The sequence below is a fragment of the Falco biarmicus genome, chromosome 8 (assembly GCF_023638135.1).
Source record: "Falco biarmicus isolate bFalBia1 chromosome 8, bFalBia1.pri, whole genome shotgun sequence".
Taxonomy (NCBI): domain Eukaryota; kingdom Metazoa; phylum Chordata; class Aves; order Falconiformes; family Falconidae; genus Falco; species Falco biarmicus.
In genome coordinates, this window is record NC_079295.1 from 9,170,804 (window position 1) to 9,189,636 (window position 18,833).

The 18,833-nt window shown below is 45.8% G+C and overlaps 1 long non-coding RNA gene across 1 annotated transcript in view; it reads left to right on the top strand.

Moving 5' to 3' along the window:
* Positions 1-18,833, top strand: part of LOC130154262 (uncharacterized) — a 79,816-nt gene that overhangs the window by 42,721 nt on the left and 18,262 nt on the right. Inside the window, exon 6 of the long non-coding RNA XR_008823663.1 lies at positions 928-1,156. This is a non-coding gene — a long non-coding RNA (uncharacterized LOC130154262). The remainder of the gene's footprint in view (positions 1-927; positions 1,157-18,833) is intronic.

The following is an 18,833-nucleotide window of genomic DNA, read 5'->3' on the forward strand; positions in this document are numbered from 1 at the left end:
TGTGCTAGAATAATACTTTGAGGCTGGTTTGAACTCCTCCAGGAAACTGAGGTGGTGCACAGACACCACATGGACCTTGTGTGTTGCTACCAAGGATCCTTATCTTGCACCAAGTTTCCAGGAACAGGGTTCAGCTGTTGCCCATATTAACTACAGCTTTTGCCATTGCACCACCATGGCTGTGTGATGCCAGGTGGTGGTGGGTGCTTGAGTCACCAGCCTCTCCCAGCGCTGCTTAATGTGCCCTGGGCACCCAGTGGGCTGCTCGCCCCACCCACCCCACCAGTGCTTCCCAGCACAGACCTTTAGGCCGGGCTCTGTGCAATGTGCTGGGACACCCTGAAAATGCAACAAAGCTCCCTCTTTTCATGCACACCAGCACTGCCAGCTCACACCAAAGCCGCAGAGCAGAGCAGGGAGGGGAGTTGGCAAGCACCTGTGTTAGTAAGCATTGCTTCCATGGGAGAGGGGAGCTAACGATCCTCACACTCCCCCTAATTAAGGAAAGAGCAGCCCATTTCCCTTCCTAATTGTTTTTTCAGATTCACTGTTTCCACTCCAGCTTGTCTGCACCTGAGATGTTAGTCCCATAAATTTAGCAGAAGGCCCTGTAGTCTTGACTCACAGCCCCATAAGAGGCTATTTAAAACCCAGACCCTACCACTGAGACTGTCATCACTCCCTGTGAGCACATCAGGGGACCAGGCGTGCCATCTCCTTTTGTCCTCCTTTGCTGGGAAATGCTCTACAAACCCTCCCTTCCCTCTGCAGCTGGAGGTGGTTGTCCATGTCCTTTCCTTCTGGACACAGGTGTCCATAGTCTTTACCAATGCACAGAGCTTCAGCAGTCAGGAGGGGAGGGCTCCTTCACCTCCCCTCCTGGTTTTCTATTTTCACTTACATTTTCCATGCCTCTTCTGCACACAGCTCCAGGCCTCCTTTCCATACATGCTCCAGCGCTGTCTGAGTTGCTTCACAAGGACTTTCTGCTCATGCTCTGCCAGACAGTCTGGAGACAGTTTGCTGGAGGAGTGGGAAAGAAACCAGGAAACACTTCAGGTCACCTCCTTCCCCTGCCACCTCCCTGCGAAAAGCTAGAGGATGACCTTGCAGAGAACTGCAAAGATCTGTGGTCCTGGTGAAGCTTGATGAGAAGGTAAGCAGAGGGGTTGAACCAGTCCGCTGGTGGCCCACTCAGCACAGTGAGCCAGGGTCCCCCGTCTCAAGCATCTGGCTTTGGAGGCAAAAGGGGCACTAGTTGGGGAAATGTTTGGGGGAGACACATAGGGATGAAAAGGAAAATAAGTTTGGGAATTCTTGAAGAGAAAGGGATATGATTCCCCTCATTAGAATGGCAGATTTCTTTGTATTATTTGGGAAAAGGCAGCCTCCTGAATCGGTACCCAGTCCAGCCGTGGTTCCTTCATGGCTGAGTTAGTTTTGGGGAAGACTGGAGAAGCTCCTGTGTGTGTGTCCTTGGCTGTGATCAACGCAGGAAGACTGCCCTGTGATAATGCAAGTCCGTGGCCCCAGCCCTTCCTCTCCACTCTTAAAGTTTTGAGGACTTACATAAAATATAATAACCCTCTTGCTATGTAATGCAAACATTACACCATGCCAGGCAGCTGATAAGAAATATGAGGAAACTTGACATAGCTTTAAAGAGTGTGCAGGAAAAAGGAAAACATTTCAAAGGGTGTCTGCAATGGAACATTTCTGGTACTTGAAAAGGCACAAAGCAAGTATGGTTCATGTCAGTAAACATTTTCAGCTTCCTTTTAATGAAAATGTAATGACTATAAAACTTAAATCAAAAGATAAAGGCTTTCTGTAAATGTACAACGACTTAAAGAGCAATTTGGTCTGGAAAAGGAAAATAGTTTTCACCTGCTTTACTAGCAAAGCAACCCCATGTAGGTTGCAAGGGTAAGCAAGCCCTTGGTGGTGTTTCACCTGTTCCAAGGAAAGTCAGTGACATTACCATGGTTCTTCAAGCTCCAGCCAGAAATGCAGGTCCTGATGTTTGTCAGCTGGACACTAGCCATGCTTCAAGGCAGCCATTGTATTGTTGGGTTCCTTCCCACTGTTCTCAACAAACTGTGTGCCCAGCTGGCAGGATGGTATTGTTGGATTACTTAGAGATGTCCTTTTGAAATTCTAATGCCTAAATGGAGGTTTTTATTGAGATAATTAAAATGCCAGCTCGAGCACTGGGGTGCCATGGTTTTGTGGGAGCTCTCCAAGGTCTGTCTGGAACAATGGGGTCCAAACTTCGATCAGCTCTTGACCATGAAGCCCAAGACCCTCACTGGTGCCCCTCATACGCATGAAGAGCTTATACCTGAAAGCAGTAGAATGATGTCAGTCTGCTATTAGATTTATTTTTTTTTTTATTAGAAAAGGAAATAAAACTGAAGGATATTTTCACAAATACGATAAATACACAGCATTGATTCCTTGTGCCTTTCTGCTAGAGTCTTCGGTAACATCTGATTTTTGTCCTATCCTGGTAACATAGTCTCACAGTAATAAAGCTTACACCTTCAGGAGGCAAACAATTTGTGATGGCCTTGTTGGTGGGTCAGAAGGTCTGGATTTGAATCACACCCTGCTAGAAACCTCCTGTGTGGTCCTCAGGAGAAATCTCTTACTTTTCTCTTGATTTTCCACTTGGACAGCCAAATTCTTGTTGCTTCATTTTCAGTGGGGATCCTTGGGACACACAGTGGAGACAAGCTGTTGTTCCACAGCTTTGTCACTCATGGTGGTTGGAAAGACGATAAAACCCCAGTCATACAAAGCTTGAGTAAGATGGGAAGAGTTCTGTAACAGGCAATGCAGTTGCTGTATGTATGTACCACCACTGTATATAGTGCTAAAGCTACTTCCAGAACACACACGTACGGGAGAGTAACTCTAGTTATTTATGTCATGTGAAATTGCCAGGTTCTTAATATTCTTGCTAAAGTGTGTTTCCTCTTTGCATGCACACAGAAATTTTGAGCGATGCTATCTTACCTTCTTTTGCATTCTGGCAGGCCTCTTGCTAAGTCAGCCCCTTTATAAAGATAAAAATTGGCAGCAGACTCCAACAGCTAGTGTGGTGGGAGTGGGGGTTCAGGGCTGTGTTTTCTCATTTCTGTTTGGTTGCCTCAAAGAGTCTAATCTCCTGCAATCACTTAGACTCTCCTCTGACTCAAGAGGGTGTTGGGTTATGCCCATTTTCCTTCATCTAAATGGCTTTCTATCGTTCATCTCGGTCATTTATTCTAATGTTAATCATGAGTAAAAAACCCTTCTTGATGGGGAAAACTGTAGGAGGTGTTGGCAGAGCTGGAGTTACCATTCACTGGGAAGATGGATGTAGTGGACTACCTCGGTAGGTGGCCAAGCCAAACTGGAAATTCCTTAGTTTCTTTGCAAGAAAAGGAGAAAGACAAAACCCTTTCCTTTAAGTAAGTCACTCCAGATTTTCTGTGCAACCTGGAAAAAACCCTTTTCTTTTGATGTTAAGATTAGTCAGTCATCTTCAGTTTTATTTTAATAGGATGTTGGTTTGGGCAGAAAAATGTCCTTTAGAAAAAAACAACCAACAAAAAAACCCAGCAGTGTTTCCACTTCCTCAAGAATGTCTTTCCCTTTATAACAAACAACTGGTTGACAATTTCAACTCAAATGCATAAACAGATTCCATCTCCAAAGCAGACTTTTCCAGCAAAGTTACCATTTTCTGAAAATAGCTTGCCTTATGCCTTGTATTTTGCATATGCTATACATTTCAGAAGCTAGCTTCTCCAATAGCCTCTAGATTTCATCAGATATTGAGCAGTGTACTATACACTCTGGCAGTAGAGCCTGGTTGTATTTCCACAGATAGTGGTAACATCTTCTATAAATTAATAATTTATAGGACTGACAAATAGGACATTTTGTGGTTCTGTTCAATGCTTTTTATGTCAATGGGATTTCTTCCTCCTTGGGCGTACTGGTTGAAAGCCTTAAAGCATTAAAGAGAAACGTATTTTTAAATGTTTACATCTGGGGACGTGTAGTCAAATCTTAGATGTGCGTTTTATTAACCAGATGGTAATGTCTTATTTACATTTCCCATATAAAACCATCTGTGATTGAACTGGGGAGATGCTGTCTCTTGCTACAGTTGGGAGTCTGGCTGCAGGGGGTGTAGTGTTGCTTTTGTTAGCATCCAATTTTCCTCTCTCAGAACAGAATATGTAACACTAGTTTTATTTAACCTTGTTTTAATTAGAGGGTTACAAAACTGCAGTTGGCTCTTTCTGCCTCAGTTAGCTGGCACTCTGGATTTTGCTGCCTTTAAACAAAGCTGAAGTTTCTTGCCTGTTTTCCCTTGATACTGAACTTGCAGTTTGCCTCCTCTATTTTCATCCCATGGTTCCTGCATCTAGACTTTTCCACCACTAAAAAATTCCACTTCCTCCTCAGTGTGAAATCCTGGCTCTGCTGAAGTCAATGAAAGTCTTGACATTGGCTTCAACAAGGTCAGGATTTCTCCCTGGGTGTTTATTTTCTTTAAGCACTCACAGCCTGTTACTCTGTCTAACCTTTCCTTGAGCCAAGTTCAACAGCTCCATCTCCACCATCTCTGTCGCTCTTCTATGAATTCCCTGGAAATTATAGTGTTAGGTGCCCAGAAGGGACCGTGCTATTTCAGGTGTTGTCTAACCTTATGGAAATACTACATTTTTGTTATCTTCCTCACTAGGTTTTGGGGGGTTTCTCTTTTTTTTTTTTTTTTTTTCCTTGTTTTACTGGCATATCATGTTGCATTTTCATGTCATTAGTAAAGATGTTAAAAAAAAAAAAAAAAAAAGTCAGACCTAACACTGACCTCCCAATGGAATCCACCAGCTCTGCCAACAGTATACTCTCTTGGTTGCCTTTTTGCTTTTTCTCCCATCTAGCTCTGGGCCTTCATGGACTGTTCCCATCCAAGCCAATTTGAGTTAATCTTGTGTGATGTGAAGAGACACCATACCGAAGGCTTCATCATGGTAAAAATCAGATACATGTGGGAACCAGATGTTGTCTTCTATGAAAAATTTCATAATTTGAAAAGGAATTTGAAGGAAAATTTGTTTCCCTTCCATGTCAAAGTGGACTGTGAAATTTGCCCACAAAGCAATCTTTTTATCAATGAGGAAAAATAATTCACTGATAAAAATTGTCTGAACTACATTTTTATGTTAATTCAGATTATCTAAGCTTATGCAAAACGTAAATGAAAAAGGCAAAATACTTGGATAAAATTAAGCACGTAAACTCTGGTAAAATCAAGCTGTACTGACACGGTGATCTCAAAAAGCAAGGTAACTCCACAGAACATCATTTCCCAGTAGAAAACTTTCTAACAAGGACAGTATTGACTAGCATCGGTAGCCTACCTTACGTAATTTCTTCCCCCAACCCAACGAGTACCTCTCATTTCCTGGAAAAAAACACATTTGCAGAATTGTGTGGCGTTTCGCATACTAAGGATCTTTTCTGCTACAGAAAATATGAGTGTCTTCAGGAAGGAGGGGGTACAAGCCAGGCTGTGGTTGTCCAGTGTTCAGCACGGAGCACAGTTTCTTGGGGCTTTCCCATCTCATTGACTTTATTTGTATTTCAGGATGATTCAAGTTTCACTGCAGCTTGCTTGTAGAGGGTTGTGCTGAGAATCTCAGCTAGGGTCAAAGCAGCCCGTTTGCTTTGGCAAGCGTGGCGTGAGTGTAGTTAGACAAGCGGCTGAACACCGCCTTCACACCACGTATGGATGGTCCTGGCCATTTACCTTGGGTGATGGCCAGCAGTTCCTGCTAGACTCGTGTTACAGGGCTGTGTTTGAACTCATCTCTGTCATCCCAGGTATCCAGATGTATGACAGACACACACACCATGCTACAGATGCTGTATATTGGCTGCAGCTGAGATAAATATTGTTTCTATATCATGATGAGGATGAAATTCTATCTCTGGAGGATTTGGAAGACAGGCAGAGGAGACTCCGTTTGTCGTGGTCTGCCCTTGGGCTCCTTTTTTCTTTCCTGAAAACCAGAGGAGAAAACCCAGTCTGCTAACGAAAGGGATTTCAACTCTTGCTCGGACCCCAGTCAGGAGGACACAGCACATTGTTTGTGATGGCAGTCTCCACCAAAATGGCTCAGGGGCCAAGTCAAGGCTGAGGAGGAAATTCAGCCTCTCAAAAGATAAAAGGTCTGCACACTTTCTTCCCTTGCCTCCACTTGTTCCCATGCATGCCTTGCTCAGCTTGCTGTGGCCACATTTTCTGTGAAGCAAGGAGAGGCTCCAGGGCTGGTCGCCATCAGTGGTTCAGTGCCAAGTTGTTCATTACCAATGGCAAAATGTCCTTTAGTGGGCATACAGGCTGGGTGCATGTTTGGGTGAGCGCTCCTGAGGAGAGAGCCCAGCACGGGGTGTGACAAGGTTGGGTGGGATGTGAGCCCAGAGAGATGCAATGAAGCCAGTCAGTTGTGCTGGTGAACACAGGGCTGCTCCTCAGAATGGTTTCCCAGGCTGGGTGGCATGGGGCAGATGGGTGGAGAATGAGGAGATGAATTGGAGCCACCACAGTGGACCTTGGGCGAGCTGGGCAGGACTGGCATTGCAGCCCAGGCATCTTTGCAGACCTTGAGCCTTATTCAACACAGCAAAGTGACAGCAGCACAGCTGTGATGCCTTAATTCAGCCAACACGGCAAAGCCCTGCTGTAGTGACCAAAAAGCCCATGAGGTACACGATGCAAACTCTTGTTATTCTCTGTCTCTCTCTGCTGTGGTGGGCCCTTCGGGACAGCATGGTTTCCAATCAGCTAAAGCTGTGGGGAAGAGGGAGGGAAGCAGGCAGGGATGATGTTTCTCAGCAGCCAGTTTAAGACACTCCTCCAACACTTGAAGCCTGCATAGCCCTGTATCAGCTCAGGCCAATGGCCCTGTGTGTTACCGGAATTACTTGTCTCCCTAGCCTGCAATCTTTGAAGAGCACCCCAGCATTATCCCCTTGGGAGGACATGGGACTGTAGGCACGCCAGGCGCTTACAGGACAGGCAAGTAGCTTCTTGCGCACCGAAGCTTGTTCTTGAATCCCACCAAGTAGCTTCTTGCGCACCGAAGCTTGTTCTTGAATCCCACCAAGCTGCTACCCCCCCAGCTCCAAACCAGGATAACATCTCTCTTCTCTCACCCTTGTCTTTGCCATTAGACAGCTGCCTTCCCCCTCCAAAGAGTTTACAGCTGCTCAGCCATGGTTTACAGAGAGCCTGACACGGGAGGTCCTCAGCCTTGAGGGAAGAGCAGGAAAATACAGACTAATTTAATTGGTAAAAAGCTTTCCATGAATTTAAAGTTCAGGCACCCAGCTCAAGTTTTTAAACTCCAAGCACATCTGGTTTCTCTGCTAAAGATTCTCACTCTAGTAGGAGACCTATAGTATGTCAAAATCCCATTTAATAGGGAAAAAGAGAACACGTGGTGAGAGCATGAGGTCGGTTTTGGTCCTATTTCTTTCCCCATACCTGGTACCGCTCCCCATCACTGCTGTGGGATTGCCTGTCACCACCTGGCCTCCGCATACCCCCAGCTCTGCTCCGTGCATGGTGTGCACAGCCTGAGGCATCCCAGCCCTGCGCACGTGGGCAAGACGGTGTGTTGTAGCACAGATGGTGGGGGCTTGATACCCGCTGCAATGACAATGTGCCGGCAGGTCCCTTTCCACTGTCCTTCCTTTGTGTAAACATAATAAATTACGTGTGACATCCCACACTAGGTTTGTAAATAAGGTTTTCTGAAAAAGAGAGGGAGCCTTACTGTGCAGGAATTGCAGCTAGGGTGGACGGGTGGGTGTTTTGTTGTTCTCCCAGCCAGATGCGCTCTTCTCCTCTTTCCAGTGCATCCCTTCTGTGTTAAGTTACCCAGGGTGAGTAATACTACTCCTTACCCACATCTTTCCAAAAAAAACCCCCACAAACCCCAAAAACCTGAAACCTTCCTAGGCTGCTTTAGACATGCTTGTCCTTTAAATAAAGCAGGAGTAAGTCAACTTGCTGTGCTTTCACTCCGTGCTCCTATTTGCACCCATGCTACTGGAGCTGGGACTTTTAGTGCCAAAGGTCTCTCCCAATCCAGGCTGTAAAGCATCCTTGTTTACACCCTCTCTTTCCTGCTTCCCTGAACCTCTAACGCACAAGACAGGCCTTTCCACACCATTTCCCAGGAGTGACATCTTTGTGCTGTGGGGAGGAAGCATTTCTTTAGAGACTTTCCCTTCCAGCGAGATGTTTTTGTGATGAGCTGGCAAGACTCAACAAGCTGTGTGCTTGTGCAGGTGGGCAAGCAATGCTCGATGGGACCCTCTCCTAGCTCCTCTCATTTGATGGCTTGATGTACGTTGTTTTATTTGAAAATATTGCGTTTTGGGGAAGTTTTCAATTCTTTTATTTGAAAGCTTGCACAGATTGTGGAAGAGCTCAAACGTCGGTTTCAAAACTGAGCTGGAAATCCTGCTTTGGGGCAGATCTGGTTCCCACCTTGTTTACTACAGTTAATCTGTCCTTTGTTAACCTTAATCTTAAAGTCTTGGGCAATTTGAGATACCACATTTATGCATGAACCCAAACTGGAAATAGAAGTAGCCAGACACTTCCCACCATAATGATTGCTGCTGGACTAAATTCACTGTCAAAATTTTCTGCCTGTAAATTTTGTTTTTCCCTTTTTAGGTCCCATAGCCCCTTCTGTTTCAAAGGGGTTGGTAGTGCAGTCTGATCCTCAAAGAGCTCAAGAACTCAGGAGCTGGAAGGCTGAAAAGTTCTTCCCTGAACTGTGAGAGCATCTTATCCAGCTTAGGAATTGCTCACAGGCAAAGTGATTTTCACCATGCCCATCAGATGACATTGAAAATCAAGCGCAGAAAAGACATAAGACAGCAACAGGCAGAAATCAGTGTCCCAAAATCCAGCGCCCTCCAGTCTGTGTTTGATCCTGTTACTCACGTGGCTCTTGTGACTGTGGGTTTTATGTCCCTGGAAGCTGTGGCCACAGCTTTGGTGGGCAGGGTCCTGGGCAGCTGCCACGACATCCCGCCCCGGAGAAACCAGCAGAGCCACCCCCATGAGGTCCCCTCCAGCTCTGAGATCATTTGTTTTGCTGGCGTCCAAAGCTGACTCAGTGCTAACACGTGCTGCTTCTTGGCCTTATTTATTACTATTACATGACATCCAAAATAAACAACGCCTGAGGTCCTTCTACCCCTTACCCTGCACAGGGCTTCACAGGAGAGTTGTGCTTGTTCTGGAAGGACCCGTGTTCCCTGGGCTCCATAGATGACCATAAATCACCTGGCACAGCAATGTCTTTCAGCTGAGCCCTAACCTATTTAGTCTAATGGGCAAAGCGAGCCGAAACGAAAGGCTGGTTGGCAGCTCTTGTTTAAGCACCACGACTGAGGCATCCCCCATCCTCCTCCACAAATAAATCAAAGTTCAAAGCAGATGGTGTTGTGGCATCTGGGGTATTTGACTAAATGACGGCATGTGTTTCCAACCTATCTCTCACCACTCTTAAAACACAGAGGGAGAGCACAGAAGCCACTAGAAATGGGTCTCAGCTCTGGGTGGATGTAAGGGCAGGGCTGGGCTGGCAGTGGTGGGTGCAGGGGGATGGAGGGGAGGCAGGAATAAGGAAAGAGTGGTACCACGACTCCAGTTTGCTGTTCTTTAAGTTGCAAATCCGTCCCAAAGGGCAGCTTGATAGGTTTCATTTACAGCTATTCCTGCACTACATAATCTCTGAGAAGTGCCACTTTCAGTTTGTATATCTTTCACTGACATGTATATTTAGCACTTATTAACCACTTACCTTGGGCTAATAATTCAACTGTTGTTCCAAACTCCAAATGTCTTCGTTTGCCTAAGTTCTTGGAGCCAAAGAGACCATTTCTGAAGGATTCATTTCAACTTTGTTTGAAGGTTTGCTGTAGTCTTTTAGTTTATTTGAACAACGTTTTTCATGGTATTTTTTAGATTAGTCATAGTGAAACCATCTCATTGCTTTAAACCTGTAAATGATTCTTATCCATTTCAGGTAAAAGCAAATTCAGAACACTGGTTGCTTTTTACAAGGAAAAAATAGTAATTTGTCATGTCTAGGTGCTTTAGCAAAGCTGATTGCAATTAACAGTGCTGTTTCTGTCCGGATTTTCTCCTGCTCCAGTTTCTGGGTGCTTTCATTATTTTGTTCTAGATTCAATGGCCCCATGGTTTATTTTCCATCTATTGACCCTTTGTCAGCCCATAAACTCCTAAATGACAGGACCTGGAGTCCATAGTTCTTGCACAGTATTTTTTTTTCTGCTCATTTTAACTCAAGTACACCTAAGCACGTACTTAAACCTGACTTCAGTGTGATCTAAGCCTCTGTGTCAAATAAATGCAAGCAGGATTACAGCTGTTCCCTGCAAAAGCACCTGAGGCAGGAGGGGTTATGACCGTGGTGCAGTCGTGGTGGGGAATACCCAAGCATCCAAGTTCAACTCTGTATCACCGCGATTTCCTGCCTATGCAGAAAGTAAAATCGATGCAGTGAGTCAAAGCAAATGCAGACTGCAACGCTGGGTTTTCCCCCCCATAAGTGGAAACTGAACTCAGAGAGGATCACAGCCAAACAACCCAGTCTGCAGCTGAACCCAAACCAGAACCAACCTTTGAAGCACAGTAGTTAAGAGTTTAAGTTGCCTGGTGGTACCCAGATTGGGTGCAGTCCACAGATCTCTTCAGATGGGGAGCTGCAGAGCTCTTGAACATGCAGGGTCCCCAGCGGGGGAGCTGGCATCTCCCCTTCCTGGCTGCTGGGCACGTGCCACCAGACCATTTGGCCAGGAACCTGCCTGGGCTCTGTCAAAATTCCTTCATCCCACCTTGGAGGACTCTTTATTTCAGCAGATCAGCAAATTTCTGCAAGAAGTGCTTTGCTGTTGGGTTTAGTGTTTGTTTGGTTTTTACTATTATTATTATTATTATTATTATTATTTCCACTGCTTAGCTGTAGGATGAGGCATGTTGCACATGCACAAGAAATCCTCCACGGGCTGCAGGAAAACATTAAGCAGCCCAGGCTGAGTAGGAAGCGGATGGAAAGCCAACCCAGAAAAATGAGAAATGAAGCATTCAACTTTGGCTTGACTCTGCACCCAGTGATGCTGACAGCTAGGCTGCCACTGATTGCAGCAGGCTTAGACTAGTCCTGGGGGCTTCTGAAAAACCCAGTCCTAGAGCAATGTAGGGCTTATTCAAGCCCTTTCCAAGCTTCCCCCCCCAGGTTTTTTTCCATTACCCACCCCCCCCCCCCCCTTTTTTTCCAGGCAAATTCCATATGTCTCCTTTCACATAATTCCCATTGTAAATAGCTGTGCCAGTGCCTCCAACGAAGGACTTCTAATTCAGGTCGAAGGTTTTGTCCTCCTTTCCCAGGAGCTCAGTGGCAGGCACTAACATCCTAAAGGCACAGGATGAAGATCTTTTCAAAGTCCTCAGATGCAATAAAAACAACAAAAATATTGATTTCACTTTTTTGACTTGTCTATCCGATGGTGGAACAAAACAGAGCACCAGAGCAAGTGAAGGAGGAGGGAAGATTTCTCCCTCTGGTTCAGGTTATGCCTTGGGCAGAGCTGGCACAGGGGAGGAGAAAAGCTGGAAGCAAAACTCCCTGAGCTCTGAGGGTGGAGACACTAAAAATCAGCCTGCTGGGCTGCTCCACTCCAGCTTCTGGCGAAGATCTCGCCCCCAGGCTCCACAAACACGAGTACCAGTGGGATCCTCTCTGCGGAGCGTGTTTTCAAGCAATGTGCTAATTTGTGTTTTTCAGGAGAAACTGTTGGATAAGAGAGTAGCAGCATGAATCAAAGCCAAACTTGCTAATTTTAGCTGGTCTTCCTTTTTCTGGATTCCAGTTGCTGTTACATTTTTTGTATTTTTGCTTAAAACCATGGAAACTTGGGAATAAGAAAAAACTGAATTAGTTTATGAAGATTTCCATTCACTACTATGACTACATATAACTCAGTTTTGTGTAGCTCTGCAAGGACAGGATATCCCCTTCCTCCTTGCTTTTTTTCTGATACTGAATGATGTTCCATAGTGATGCTGGATTGTAGGGTAAAAATCAAACCTGAGTATTGGACACCTCAAAATATGAGTTTAGTCACATTAAGCCTAAGACTAGTTTCATATTTTGCATGTTTAAAACCAACCTCTACCTGAGGTCAGCTGTCTCTTTATAGGAGAAACCCCAGCATTTTTAAACTCACTTTACATTGACAGGGGGCAGGAAAATATTATTTGTGATTTTTGATGCTGACAAAAGCCCCTATTAAATATAATAACGGCAATCCTCGTAAGCTTTGAGGTGTTTATGGGAGCTGGGGAACTCATGCTCGATGCATCCTTATTTTGGCTATAAGTTACTGATTCTGGTGCAGACTCAGATGCAAAGCTTCCGTTGCCTGAAGCATGGGCTGCTGGATGGATGGTCCAGGCAGTGGGCACCTCGGCCGAGCTGTGGTGGGTAGAGGTCCATGGTGTGGTGCCTGGCAGTGTGGTGCAGCCACTGAGACACAAATTCCACTGCAAAAACACAGCAGCTGAGCGTGGCGTTTGTTGGACTGAGGTTAAGGCTGCATCTGCTCATTGAAAACAGATTTAAGAAGCAGACGAAGGATGCAGCGAGATGGCAGGAATATCAAATCTGTTTGCTCAGGGAAGGGTCATTTTCCATAACACCTGCTTGTTATTGTCTTCTGCTCAGTGTGGAGTCCTTTTACAACCTTGCGTTTAGGGAGCTTGGCTAGGCTGCCAAAAAAAACAGAGGGAATCACTCTTTTATGAGCCATCCCTTCCTCCCTTTTATGTTGTTAGGAATTTCCCCGTGTGTCTCTCTTTCACAAATTCCTTTTAATTATGTTGCATCCAAGCGAAAGTAATCCATCCCGGTTTGGCTTCTCTAACACTAGCAAATGGAGCTCTTGGTCTCCTCTTCTCTGTCATCTTTTTTTAAGGTTTCCGATACATCAGCCCAATGGCCTGCAGAAGAAAAATTATCTCAGGTGAGAACAAATTATCACCGCTGCCCATTCTGGCTGGAAGGTGATGTTCACCCTGAATTCCACTTAGCTGTGAGGTTTCAGTTAGGAAGCAGCAGCACATCTGTTGAACATACACACATGAAAACGTGGGTGAAGTGTTATTGCACCCAGCCTAGGTTAGAGCCTGTCTTCACAGCTAGGAAAGCAGAGACATGGCTTTATGGGTGACATAAGGAGTTGACACAGCAGTGATTTGGCGGTATAATCCTGGCATCTCAGCACTGTGTTGCTGCTGCGTCTGAGATTGCAGTAAACACAGAGCTGAGGAAACAAGAAGCGGTTGAATGCTTTCCAAGGGAATGATTATTTTTGGTTTTTCCCCCCTGTGGTAACCTCCTCTTTGTTAAAATGAAATCTTTCCAGGAGAAAAATCAGCTTACAAAGATTTGGTCAAGTCTTTCATTTGTTTGTTTCTAAATGTCTTTTTAACAAAGTCAAAGAGCCATATCAGATTTTATAAAAGTCAGAATGAAAACAAGATGTATCCATTTCACCATTAAAAACAGAGCTGGAAAGGAAGATTATACAGCCCATTCCCCTGCCCCTTCATGAGTTTGAATATTTTCAGGATACAGATAAAATCCCAAGAAATGTTAACAGAATGTTCCTTTCCCTTTCATCCCTTTCCCCAAACTGCAGTCTTCCTTTTCACATCATTTCGCTACTGCACATTAAACACCCTCTGCTCCCTCTGGATTGTAGCTGACCTGAATTAGAAACTCACAATTATAAATCTGCATTAGAGTATCCCCTCCCGGAGCACAGCCCCTTGCACAAGATGCTGTCCGGCAGTGTTGCCCTGGTCCCTGTCCCAGGCTCTGGCCCTGCTCTGGTCCTGATACCACACAAGATCCTGCCATGACCTTTCCGTGGCACCTTTATCACCCCCTTTCTCACCAGGTTTTTACCAGTCGATCTAAGAAGTGATTTATAGCGATGCTAGAGAAACTCTTTTATATCTATTAGACATTTAAAACAAGCCCACACTGCAGCTACTATTGGACCTGGCCATTTAATGAAATCCAAACATTTGGGGAAAATGTATCAATTTCACCTACAGTTTCAACAGGAAATTATGGAAATGTTTCCATCCCGTATAGTCAAAATGTTTCCGTTTGACCACCACATTGGCTGTTTTTGTATCACAACTATAACATGCAGAGCACTTGATGTTCATATTTCTATCTGACTTTTTTTAGTGTAAAAGACAAACTAAACCAAACATTTCAGTTTCATTGGTAACTTGCTGTCATTTGTATTTGGAAAAAAAAAGAAAGTCACATATTCGTACGCTTGCTTCCCTCAAGACAAATGCTTTTGAGAGTGCTCTTTTCTAACTTTATTGCTCAAAAGTGTCAAGGAAATCTGAGTCACTTGCCTGCTTTGAATTGTAAAGAATAAATGGGCTTCTCAACCCCTTGGGCTGTTTCGAAATCTCAGCCAGAGGCCTCTATTAATAACCCAGTGAGTTCTTGTATGACACTTTCTTATCCACATCTTGCAGATGGGAACGCAGCATGGTAGTGCTTCTCCAAGGTCACTCAGCAGCAGTCACGGCCAGAGCCCAGTCTTTCTCCTGCTGCCCGCTGACCTACTTGAACTGGATAAAATGCATCATCACCTTACACAACAGCTTTTCCCTTAATGCACACCAGAAAACTAGGGATTTTCTCATGGAAATTTCCAGGGGAAACTCTTACTCTCCTGGTCAGAAATGTCTGTCTGAGGAAATTCAGCTTTTTCTGTAAGGAAGCTTGAAAATGCAGGGAAGTGGGGGTTACCTTCCAGTCTCCCCCACATTTCCCAGTTAGAGAGGAAATGTGTACAGCCGTGCAGCTGCAGGAATTTGATAATAGATGGTTTCTGCAAATATATGATCCAAGGCTACAAGACTTACTCGCAAGCCAGCAGCACCGACTAATGCTAGCTGTGCCAAATGAGTGCTAGTAAAACCTTCAGGCTACACCCAGTTGTCATGTGTTGTTGCAAATGCTGTGGCATGTCCTGCAAATCTTCATGGTTTGAGAATCACAGAAAGCACAGTGAAGTCACCCTTTCAAACTCCCTTGCCCAAGAAGTCTGCTTGTTATTGTCTTCTGCTCAGCAAGTTTGCTGGTGATACAAAACTGGGAGGAGTGGCCGATACACCAGAAGGCTGCAGTGCTGTTCAGCGAGACGTGGACAGGCTGGAGAGTTGTGTGGAGAGGAACCTAATAAAGTTCAACCAAGGCAACTGTAAGGTCCTGCACCTGGGGAGGAACAACCCCAGGCGCCAGCACAGACGAGGGCTTGACCTGCTGGAGGGCAGCTCTGCGGAGAAGGACCTGGGAGTGCTGGTGCCCAGCACATGGTGCAGTGCCCGTGAGCCAGCAGTGTGCCCTGTGGCCAAGAAGGCCGATGGCACCCCGGGGGCATGAGGAGGAGCGCGGCCAGCAGGGGAGGGAGGTGATCTCCCCCTCTGCTCTGCCCTGGTGAGGCTCATCTGGAGCGCTGTGCCCGGTGCTGGGCTCCCCGGTTCGGGAGAGACAGGGAACTGCTGCAGAGGGGCCGGCGGAGGCTACAGAGATGGTGGGGGCAGTGGGGCATCTCCCTGGTGAGGAAAGGCTGAGGGAGCCGGGCCTGTTCAGCCTGGAGAAGAGAAGGCTGAGAGGGATCTTATCAATGTACACAAATCCCTTAAGGGCAGCGGCAGGAGGATGGGGCCAGGCTCTTTTCAGCGGTGCCCAGCGGCAGGACAAGGGGCAACGGGCACAAACTGCATCACAAGAAGTTCCATCTGAACGTGAGGAAGAACTTCTTTACCCTGAGGGTGACAGCACACTGGGACAGGCTGCCCAGGGGGGCTGTGGGGTCTCCTTCTCCGGAGACGTTCAAAACCTGCCTGGATGCAACTCTGTGCAACGCACTATAGGACAACCTGCTTTAGCAGGGGGTTGAACTGAATGGTTTCCAGAGGTCCCTTCCAACTCTGACCATCCTGTGGTTCTGTGATTGCTCCAGTGTGTGCATTTCACAGTGACAGTAGATAAAACCAGTCTACTGTGGGTCATCAACACTGGTGTGACTGTGACCTCTGAGCATGGTGGGTCTCTCTTATGAACAGGAACATCCTTGCTTCATGTCTCCAGCTGACCAGTCTCTTGGTGGCCACGAAGAGACTTTGTTTCACAGAGCAGAATGCAGTGTCAAAAGCCCCAAAAGGACCATTGTGAGTGTGTTCAAACATAAGATTGCCAAACAAGCCCCTGGGACACCGGCAATGGTAGTCCTATAGAAACTGTGGAATGAGCAGGGCTCTGAGATAGCGGTTTGACTCAGAAAACCTTAATACAGCAGCAAGGGAAGAGGTGGCTACACCTCACCAGGTGTTCTGCATGAGGGCAGGGCTGGGCAGAGCCAATTCGGCAGCTGCAGCTGCCTATGAAAGCCTGGCTGGGCAGGTAGGCTGGCTGTTTGGATGGGTGCGTAGGCAAGCAAGCAAGCAAGCAAGCATGCATGCATGCATGCATGAACACACAGACAGACAGACGGACGTGCAGATGGACGGATGGAAGTAGGTGGGTAAAGTGAGCTTGGAGCAGTAATTTTCTACTCTATTTTCTGCCATTTGCTTTAGCAAAAAATGCTAGGCAGAATGTGGCCTGATCTGGGGCTTGACCAGATAAGGGTAATTCTCCACTGGCAGAGATTTAGGGAACTTGTAACATGTGCTAAAGGTGATGGGACTGCTGGGGGCGGGTGGTGGCTATTTAATGTATCGACTGCTTACTGCTAGTTAGTACTGAGCGGGCAGTGCTGTGGGCTAGTAGCTGATGAGATTTCTTTTGGTGTGGAGAGAAAAAGCTGCTCTGGATGCAGAAGTGCTCTCTGATCACTTCTTCAGCAAATGCTGTTAATGGAGCAGTTTTTTCCAGAGAGCCTGCAGGACTTCTGCCTCTTGGATTAGGGATATAAACTAGAAGGGAGGGCACTTCTGTGTTGTAGAAAGTTAAACCTGAGTGACTGATGGGTCAGGTGCTGACCCACTCCTTGTTTCACAGAGGGTGGTAGGGAAACAAGTGGCAATTAGAATAGCCATGTAACCTTATATTGGTACTGGGCACCCAGGGATGCCCCCTGGGCTATAAATCAGCGTAACATATATTCCTCACCAAAAGCAGACCTCTCTTCTCTGTTATGCTGGTACCTCGTGTGAGTGGAGTCCCAGGATAGGAATAGAGATTTATTTTAAATCTCTATTCTGAGATCAAACTGAGATCATCTGCATGGAAATAGTTATTTGTATGCCAGGATAAAAGTGTCCGTGTGGGAAGTTACACCACTACATCCAGATCACAAAGAACTATATCCACTGAGCTAACCCAACATAAAACTCCTGTCCTATATCCAGTGAGCTAATAGACAAGTACACAGCGATGACATCCCATGCACTCTGTTGTACACTGAACAAGGCTACCCATACCTGAACAAGTGTCTTATGACTCTTCTTCTTGTTCCTGTTTTTTATATCGTTTAAAACAACGGTTGTTTCCTACTTGGTAGCCAGTGGCCCTGTTGGACTAGTGTGTGATTCCTACAGTGTCGCCATCAACTGATCTAGATAGCCTTTGCAAGGCTGTGGGTCTGGTTAAATACAACAAAATAAGTAAAAACTACCATCAGTCCCATGGGTTGTAGCTCTTTACATCACATCTTCTCATTCTATATCATTTAGCAATTAGGAAATTGGGAGCCTCAGTTTTAAGGGCTCTTTGTATCCCCAATCTGTAGCAGACAAAGGCTTCCAAACCTGACTAAATATCCCCTATACCTCAGATCAGTGGGATATGCTATGTTTGCCATATTTCACAAGGGCCCCAGGTAAACAGAGCTGTGGAAATTATCATGGGAAATGAACCCAGCCTGAATAACAGCTCATGAATGGCACCACAGCAAAATTTTTGCAGATTCTGGTTAATGCCAAACGGGGGAAACTTAGCATCTCTGTTCTTTACTAACTGCAGGGCATTCATCCCAAGGAAACTGAACTGAAATTAAATATTGCTTGGCTTGTGGAGTTGTTGTTTGTTCCCAAGGGAAAATGAATTCTCCAGAATGCTTTCCTACAGAAAACTCAAAGCTTGCAGAATTTGCATTTGCCTACCCAAAAGAGTTATTTCAGTGAAGAACTCCCGGCTGGCTCTGAAGCTTGGTTATTTAGGGCTGAGCCTATGTAGGGACGTCAGCGATGCAGCCAACTATTAGCTAAGTTAGCTGTAGAATTTGATCTCTTACATATTTCTCTTTAATAGAAACAGAGCCATCGACAGACTTCATGGTGATTTATGTTTCAGATAGCTCCCTGCCCTTAGTTTGGGGAAACTTTTGTTGTTACCTTATGCCCACGGAATGATTTCTTTAACATAATAGTCTCTCCGTCTGATAACTACTGTGAAATAGTATGCTGAGGTGGCAGGGACCATATCCATGTCTTAGAAGCCCTCTCCTTGCTGTGCTGTGGGACAGCGTGTGGGCAGCCACCCACCTACCCATCCGTGTGGTCCAGGCTGCTTTCCTGACCCAGTGCTGCCTCTCCTCAAATTCCCCAGTGATGACCTTACTGCAGCTATTTCCATGCCTGTAAATCACCTTGCCCATGTACGGCTATGCTGTTAATTATG